Genomic DNA, 8,090 nt, shown 5'->3' with positions numbered 1-8,090 from the left:
GCACCAGCACCCCCCCTGCCATACCAGCGCTTCCTTGCGTGTGTGCCCATTACCTTTACTCCTCCAGGACTCCATCATTCGAGGCCTTCTTATCTGCGATGGTGAGGTTGGGGATGACCCGGTGCATCTACTGAGCTGCTGGTGTCAGGAAGGAGCTTGGAACCTGGGCCACCCACTCATCTACCTGCATGGCTGCGAACAGGCATCCTATAGATCCCCTCTGCCCTCAGCTGGGGCCCTGCTCAGTGCACCACAGGTCATTAGCCTGCCTGGCATCTGTCACATCTCTTGCCACAGCTAGGCTGAGCCTGAACTATCCATGGTCACTACATACAGAGGTAGGTCGCAAGGGCACAGCTGAGGCTCAGGTTTCTGAAGTGGGTCAGGTCTGTACCAGGTCACAGGCCAGCATCCATGTGTCATAGGCACAAAGTGAGTTTGGTTTGAGCACTGTCTCAGGCTTATTAAATGTATATTGTACATGTAATATACTTTTGGGGTGTAGTAGCACCTTAGGAAAACAAGGACAAGTGTCTTCCAGCAACTGGTAACCCTCACATGGGAGTGAGCAAGCCAAAGAGGACTCAGCTGAAACAACAGGGCTCTGCAGAAGAAGTAACATCAATGATGAGGAGGACATTTCAGTATGTTGGTATCTTGCCATTTCCTGAGCTAGATTTTAGTGGGCTTATTAGATAAAGGGGATGAGGAAATACAAGATGCAGATGCTTTGAGAGCTACCTCTGGCTGTAGCTGCACACCAGCCTGGCAGGACTTGACCACATGCTTTCAGTTAACCCGGGACAGGATGTGCAGATAGCCCCAAAATCTGTTTTCCTTTCTGTGGCTGCTCACATCAGTGCCTTCTGTAATAATAGCTCAGTCAGTTAGTGGGTTGGCCAGCATCGATTGCATGTTCTTGTCTGACATGTTCATAGCATAGTAGCTCCAAGGTCACATCAGTGGGGGAACTGAAAGTGCCATGAGAGCCAAGTGGGGAGATAAACGGAGACAACAAAGCCCCTTTGACGAGGAAAGTGGCCACCATCCACAATGGGAGGAAAGTTGCTTTCTATCAAAGGGTCCCCCAGGAGCTCTGCTCTTCTCACCATGCCTCACCTGCAGATGCCCCAAGGTGGGCTAACCAGAATGTGTCCTCTCAGTGTAGGGGGGCCTTGAAGCACACTGGCACACTACACCAGGGGGTCTCACAGGGATGGTGAGCCTTTGGTGCCCTGTATTGCTGGTGTGAGACCTGCCCTTGTGTGTCCGCAGCTCTCCTGTTTGTACACCTGGGCCTACTCCTCTTTCCCCTCAGCCTCCATGAATGCCCTTCCTCTACCTAACCATGTCTTTTTCCAGGCCTCACATTTCTTCACCTCCTCTCCTGGTTTCAGGTTCCTGTAAGACCCTGCAGTGAGCCAGCCCAGAGGCTTTGGCACTGGGTTCTCGGTGCAATTTCTTTTCCCTCACAAATTTTGTCATTCTCTTTTCCTTCCTTGGCTATCTTGTTTCAGCCTTTCATCTCAGCAGCAAGAAAAGTTTCAATGCAGATGAAACTACACGTCACTGCTGGAAATGCATGAAGTGTCTTTGCCAGATATTCCCAAAAAGGTAGCCAAACCGTTTCGCCTTGGATGGCTTCATTGCCAATGGGTCACATTTGGCAAGATGTTGGTGAGGGTCTTGCCCAGTGGAAGGCTGCTCAGCAAATCTGGCCTTGGCAGTGCCGCCAAGCCAAATACAGCAGAGCAAACCCTGAATGCCTTTGTCAGATCTTCAATGCAGAGCCTTCACAGGCCCTGTTTTGAAGAAAGATGTTTTGTCCTTTCCTGGCTTTAAACAGTTCCCCAAAATAAACCCTCTGCTATTTACCGGCACTGTTTTCTTTCTTGTGTTGAATGCTGACAAATAATCAGACCCATTACATTATATTCATGTCTGCTCTGGTAGCAAATAATTACAACAATTACTACCAAATCAAAATGCTTCTGTTTCTCCTGGTGTCATTAGCATGTCCCAGACATTTTGTTCTTGTAGTTTAAAGTGCAGTAATAACAGAGTCCAAGTGCAGCACCCGGCTGAGCGGAGCTTCCCGGCACAGCAAGCTTCCCAGCCATGATTGCCTCTGAGGTGCTGCTGATTTTCAATCACAGTGTCAGATCCTCTCCTACTGCAGGGAGAGCAACTGCTTAGCCTGTGATTTACCCAATTTATTCTGGTAATAACTGGGCTGGCTGCGTAGCCATCTGTCTGCTTTACATGCTCCTCCTGTCCTCCACCACCACGCAGACTGAGCTGTGTCTGTCTTTATGAGAGCAGAGAGAGAAGGCATCGCTTCGCCCTGGCCATGAGCCTGTGTGCTGAGAGAAGGGTACAAATGTTCCCACTCTGCTCTGCCCAGAAGCAGCAAGCGATGCTGTCCCTCTCTGCTGACCTCTGGATGCCAGGGCTGCCAGCAGTCGTGGCTGCTGCAGATCTTTCCATAGGCCACGGTGTGTTATTAAGGTTTTGGCTGCATGCTGGCCCAAGCACAGAAGCTACAGCGAGTTTGTAAAGAGGAAACTGAGGCAGGGAGCAGCTAAGGCAAGGAACTGACACAAAGGTAGTGGAAAGATACACATGAGCCTGAAATTGCATCCACAGATATGAAAACCAGGCATGATCACAAGGCTCTGTCTGTGAAGAAAAGCACAGTATTGACTGGATCACTATAAAGCCTTTAATTGAAGCATCAAGTCCTCTCTGCTCTGTCTAATGTTATTCAAACAGACCTGCAAACAACTCCTTCAAAGTAGATCTTAGCCAGGTTACAGCCCTAGATCAACAGTCATTCAGGATCAGTACTGCTTGAAACCACTGGGTAAAATCAAATATAAATAGAGCAGAGTATTTGAGGCAATCAGAGTCTCTGGTAAGATTCATTCCCCACAACAAAGCCAAGAAAAGGGGAGACAATGCATCATTTCTGTAATGCAGTGAGGACATGCAGAAGCTGGATTACTCAGAAACCCCTGAGCACCACGTATGGTTCATATTAAATCACCTCCCCTTTCTATCTCCAGTGGTATTTCTGGGGCTCTCATTACTGTGGTGCTCTACAAACTGTAGCCTTGTGACTGCCTCTGGGAGACAGCGCAATATAAAAAGAGATAAATAGGATTTTACTTCTTGTGCACACCAAAATACTGAGTTTTCCTGCTATTTTTGGATAGGAAAAATCTGCACAGAGGAAAGATGTTCCCTTTGGAGCAGAGTAAGCAAATAATTAGGTCCTTAGAGAAACTGTTGGTTGCATGAAGACTTTGCCCTGAATCTCCAGAGTCTGTCTGGATGGTCTCACCACAAGGAACATCTTCCCTCTAAGGTGCAGGGTGCCCTTCCCTAACTCCCAAGGTTGTTTGTCCATAAAAGACATGTTTGCTACCAAATTTACCAACTTGTAGATTACCTTGGTGCTGGGATAGGAAGGCTCTGACCATCCAGGCTTGGCTGTGGAGCAGCTCAGATGCACCAGTGCCAGCCAATCACTGTCTAACACTGTGCACAGGTTTCACCCAGAGCCTCAGTGCTCTCTCACATTTCCTTACCATCTCCTGCTTGTCACCAAGCTGGTCACCTGCCTGGGCAATACTGAGGCATCGCTGCTCCCTGCGCTGCAGAGCACCTCGTGTGCCTGCAGTCAACATCAGTGTCCTGTTCCTCTGGGACTTGCCTGAAGCACCGCTTTGCTGAGTCTGGGGCAAAAAAGGGGAGGACGGAAGGGTGGCAGTGGCCAGGGTGACAAACTGCTGTTCCCACTGTGTAATCGGTTCCTGGAGAGGAAAAGCAAACAGCTTTAATAAGACAAGAGGGAAGGGCGAGCAGCAGAGATCCATCTGCAGCTCAGAGGCGGGTGGCGAAGCAGCGCCTGCGGCTGAAAGCAGGGCTGACAGTGCTGGGAGGAAGAGGAGGCACTTTTTCCGCAGGGTTTATAAACTCTTGGCTCGCAAAGCAGGAGGACAAAGTGCATCGCCAAAACGGCATCGTGCTTGATGTCTGGGTCAGAGCAGCTCCAGCTGGACCTGGGCAGCCCCTTCCACCTCCCCACCCCTTGAGAGCCGGCCAGCAGCTGGGGGCCAAACTGGCACTTCCCATTGATGGGAAGGTGAAGAGATCGTGGGAAATCCCAGCTCTGGCTGGCTGCTGTCAGCTCAGCAGCAGTTGCAGTGTACAAGATATTTCTTCCCCCCCATGCCCTCCCCATGCCTGCCATCTGCCTCAGTGGTATGAAGGCAGCAGTAACTGGCCGCCCTGATGGAGTAGGACTGATGGTTAGGCCAGCTACCCTGAGTGCCTGCTGGCTGGACATGGGTACTGACTACAGGGCAGATGATGGTAAGTGCAGCTGGATAACTCAATAGCGTGTTAACCCCATGGGGTCCTGGCTGTGTGGGCACGCAAAGCACCAGCTCTGCTCTGTCCTGCCCAAAGGTGGTGCCTGGCACTGCTGGGGCTGTTCCCATTGCACCAATGGGGTGATAATGCAAAGCCTTTCCCTCACCTTCACCCTGCTCTTCCCAGGCACTAGGCATCCTGCCATAAAAGCAGCCTTTCCCCACGTGCCCCTGTGTGTTGCCATTTATTACATTACAAGGGGAGAAGGTGGGCCTGGCACTCTCAGGGATTTTAGGGTGTGATGCTGGGCAGTCGCTGGCGTAGGCTCAGAGACTGGAAATCACTCATGGTACGGTGCCCTATATGCACTAAAAAGCCAGCAGCCCATTTTGGTCAAAGGAAACAGAGCCTTTTGGGAAAGCTTGCCCTAAGAGGAGCATCCTACTGCCCCAAGTAATAACGCTGTGATTAGTGTCAATGTACACAGTTAACTGCTGCAGTAGTACCAGCCCTGGAGATTTCAAAACCCCAAGTAAGGCCCCAGATCTCACAGCACTGGCTTAAAAAATAGATTAAAACCTGCAGTTTGAAGTCTGATTACTTATCTGATTAGTTATTACTTATTTGGGTTTTTAAAACCTTTGGATACAGCTGGGCCACATTTTCAGCTTCCATTTGCATTGCAATTGCAAAGGTACAAAAATTACTGCGGAGAAGGGAATTACAGGGTGGTTTGTTTTTTGAAGGAAGAGGACATTCTCATACATTTACATTTACAGGGAGGAGGCTTTAACAGTTCTCTAGGCTCTGAGAGTGTTAAAAATTGCACGGGCCATGGGTACGATAATAGATTAACCTCAGATCAGCTCCTGTGTGTGGTTACTGATCACCTGCTCTAAACGAGCTCATTGCAAGGAGGGGACTTGCCCTTTCAAGGAACTCTGCACATTTGCAGATGTGCTGACAAAGCCTCACTTCCACTGAAAGCATTGGCAAGGAGGGAAGAAGTGAATTGAATCTCATTGCCCAGGAAGGCATAAAGGCAGACTAATTAATCAGGGGGTGAACCAGCTAATTGGCAGTAGGTTGCAGTGCGATGAAGGCCAGTAAGAATATATGGTGTCAGGCATGGCTCTGTTTTGCCAAAGAGTGCCGCTCCCTGCAGAAAATCACCAATAACTGGAAAAACAAACTACACCCATGCTTCAGCTGGAGACTGGGGCAACAAGCATTATGCTGAAGTAGCAAGAGAGGTTTTGGTTGGACATCTCAGTTCCTCTCCCAAGGAAAACTCTGCCATGCATTGGTTGGCAGGCTGGGCCTCTTTACCTGCTCCAGCCTCTGAGCTGCTGTGGAGCTGGAGTGAACCTAGAGGGAGACCCTGAGGGTGGGCCTGTTATGGTCCTGTCCTCCCTTTCTCCTCTCCCAGGTCCTCCATACCAGAGTGTAGAGTGAGCCGTTGGCAGAGGCTCAGCACAGTATCTTCTTTGAAGGAAGTCAACAGATGCATTTTGCTATTCATGGGCCCTAGACACTGCTCTGGATTTTAATGGGGAGGAAGGGGCAGAAAGAAGTTAAAAGAAGAAAAGGAGGAATATTTTGAATGGGATGAAATAGGAGGAGCCTGCCTGTCATGCTGGTGCTAGCTGAAGGCAATGGTCCATATCCTGTGCTGGCATCTCTAACCACCAGCCAGGGAGATCCAGCTGTCTCTCAGCCAGGGGCTTCCACCTGAGCTAGTCCCTGTCTTCTCTGGAGTTGCATCCTACTTCCCATGGATCCAAATGTTTGCTGAGATGTTCAGAGGAAGCCGTTTGAGTTTTTCCCTCTTTAAACACAAAATGCATTCCCTTAATCGCAACCATAGGAGGAGGCAGCTGCTCTTGGCAAACGGACGTATGCTAAGTGCACTTGCTGGAAGCGTTTTGACTTTGTTTCCGAACACAACCCTAAGTGTAGTAATCCTCAGCTTTGGCTGATGGCAGTGCAGTGTGGTGAGGCTGTGGGGGGACACAGGATCCAGCTAGGGAACAACCAGAAAGGTTGCCATTGCCATGGCAGGAACACATGTAAGCAGCAGTATGGAAAAAGATAAGTATATGGGGTTTAGAGCCCTAAAGAATGGTTTTCCATGTGCAGGGAGGGACAGTGCAATTGAAGATGGGCAATCTTCCCAGTGTCCTTGCAGGGAGATCGGAGTCAGAAGGCCAGACTCACCACAGGATTGAAAACCAGGGAGCGAGGCTCACAGGTCCCTGGTCCCATGGGATTTAATCCTGATGTTGCAGGTGCCCTGGAATCCCAGGGCCAATGGTGTTTCTTGCTGGGCATCCTCAACACCAAAGCCCCTCAAATTCCCAGCCTCTGCAGTGCTTCCACTTGTCCCGAGCGCAGCTGAATGCCCCATAGGAGCTGCCAGGCTCCACCTTCAAGACAGCCACCCTTGAGAGGGGAGATGGGGTTGTGCCTCATCAACACTTGTGAAACACTTTGGGGTGAATTATAGAAATATAATTATTCCATTGCTTCTGTGGAAGATTTCCCAAAGCTCCTGATAGATTGAGTCCAACTTCACATTCCCCTCTTCACTACTTCTGTCTGGCAGTTGGCACAGGGCTGCTGGTGGTGGGGTGGCAGGGCTGGCCCACCTCCCTCCCTCCAGCTTAGGAAAGGGAAACCAGACCCTCTAGAAAGGAAAAAATCCACAGCAAGAAGAAAAACAACACATCCGGCAACCCACGTTGGAGATGTTCTGAATTGCTTTTGAAAGCACTCCTGTGCCTGCATAAGAACAGAGGTGCCTTTCTCTAGCAAAGCTGAAGGAAAAGCCCACCGTCCCCCATGTTCAGGGTGCTCTGGAGGGCAGCCATGATGAAATGGTGATTAAGTGTTTTGGGCCATGCCTTTTACTGCAGCCTGCCAGATAAATATTTACAGCTGACCACGGAGAAGCGGGGGGGAAGGAGAGGAGAGACATCTGTGAGTTCTTTGGAGCCTTGCTGCGTTTTAATTTTAATTGAGTTCTTTTGTTGCTTTTCCATCCACACATCACTGTCTCTTCTTCTCAACTCACGGAGAGCTGAAGAAGAGGTTTTCGAGAGAAAGAGGTTATTTATAAAACCTCAGGGGACAGATCCTGGTTTCAGTGATTGTGGTATGAAATCTGGAGCTGTAATAAACCACTGCTGTGGGGAGCAGACTGCAACCTTTGGTTTACTAACCAGCGTAAATCTGATGTAACGTTATTGATCTCTGTGGATTTACTCTTGAGTCTCTCTGCCTCCTCCCTTGTTTTCCTCACAGTTGTCCTTATCCGTGCGAAGTCAGTGCCGATGTGGCTGTAATATGCCAGTAAATCACAGTGTTACACCCACTTCTCAATGGTGCAAATGACTCCCTCCATTTGGCTTCTGTTCTCAAAAGCAAGCAACACTCCATGCCCGGTGGGAGATCTGGTTATCAGCAGCCCAGAGCATCTTCCACCAACCCCAGCCCCCCAAAGGTTCCGTCCAAAGAGGGGGCAACGAAGAAGGACTCATTTATATGAGAGCCCTCAACCCTGGGGGCTCTCTGCATTTTGATGTATGAGTATATACGTCCTGCTCAGAAACATATGCAGGAACCTGTAGCTATAAAAGCCACTGCAGCGGCCTGTAATCCAGCTGCGATGTGCCTCTCCTTTCATGGCACACCCAAGGGACCCCTCCGAGCTG

The sequence above is a fragment of the Nestor notabilis genome, unplaced genomic scaffold, assembly GCF_000696875.1.
Source record: "Nestor notabilis isolate BGI_N333 unplaced genomic scaffold, ASM69687v1 scaffold4634, whole genome shotgun sequence".
Taxonomy (NCBI): Eukaryota; Metazoa; Chordata; class Aves; order Psittaciformes; family Psittacidae; genus Nestor; species Nestor notabilis.
The sequence above is the reverse complement of the archived record's forward strand: the minus strand, read 5'-3'. Positions refer to the sequence as shown.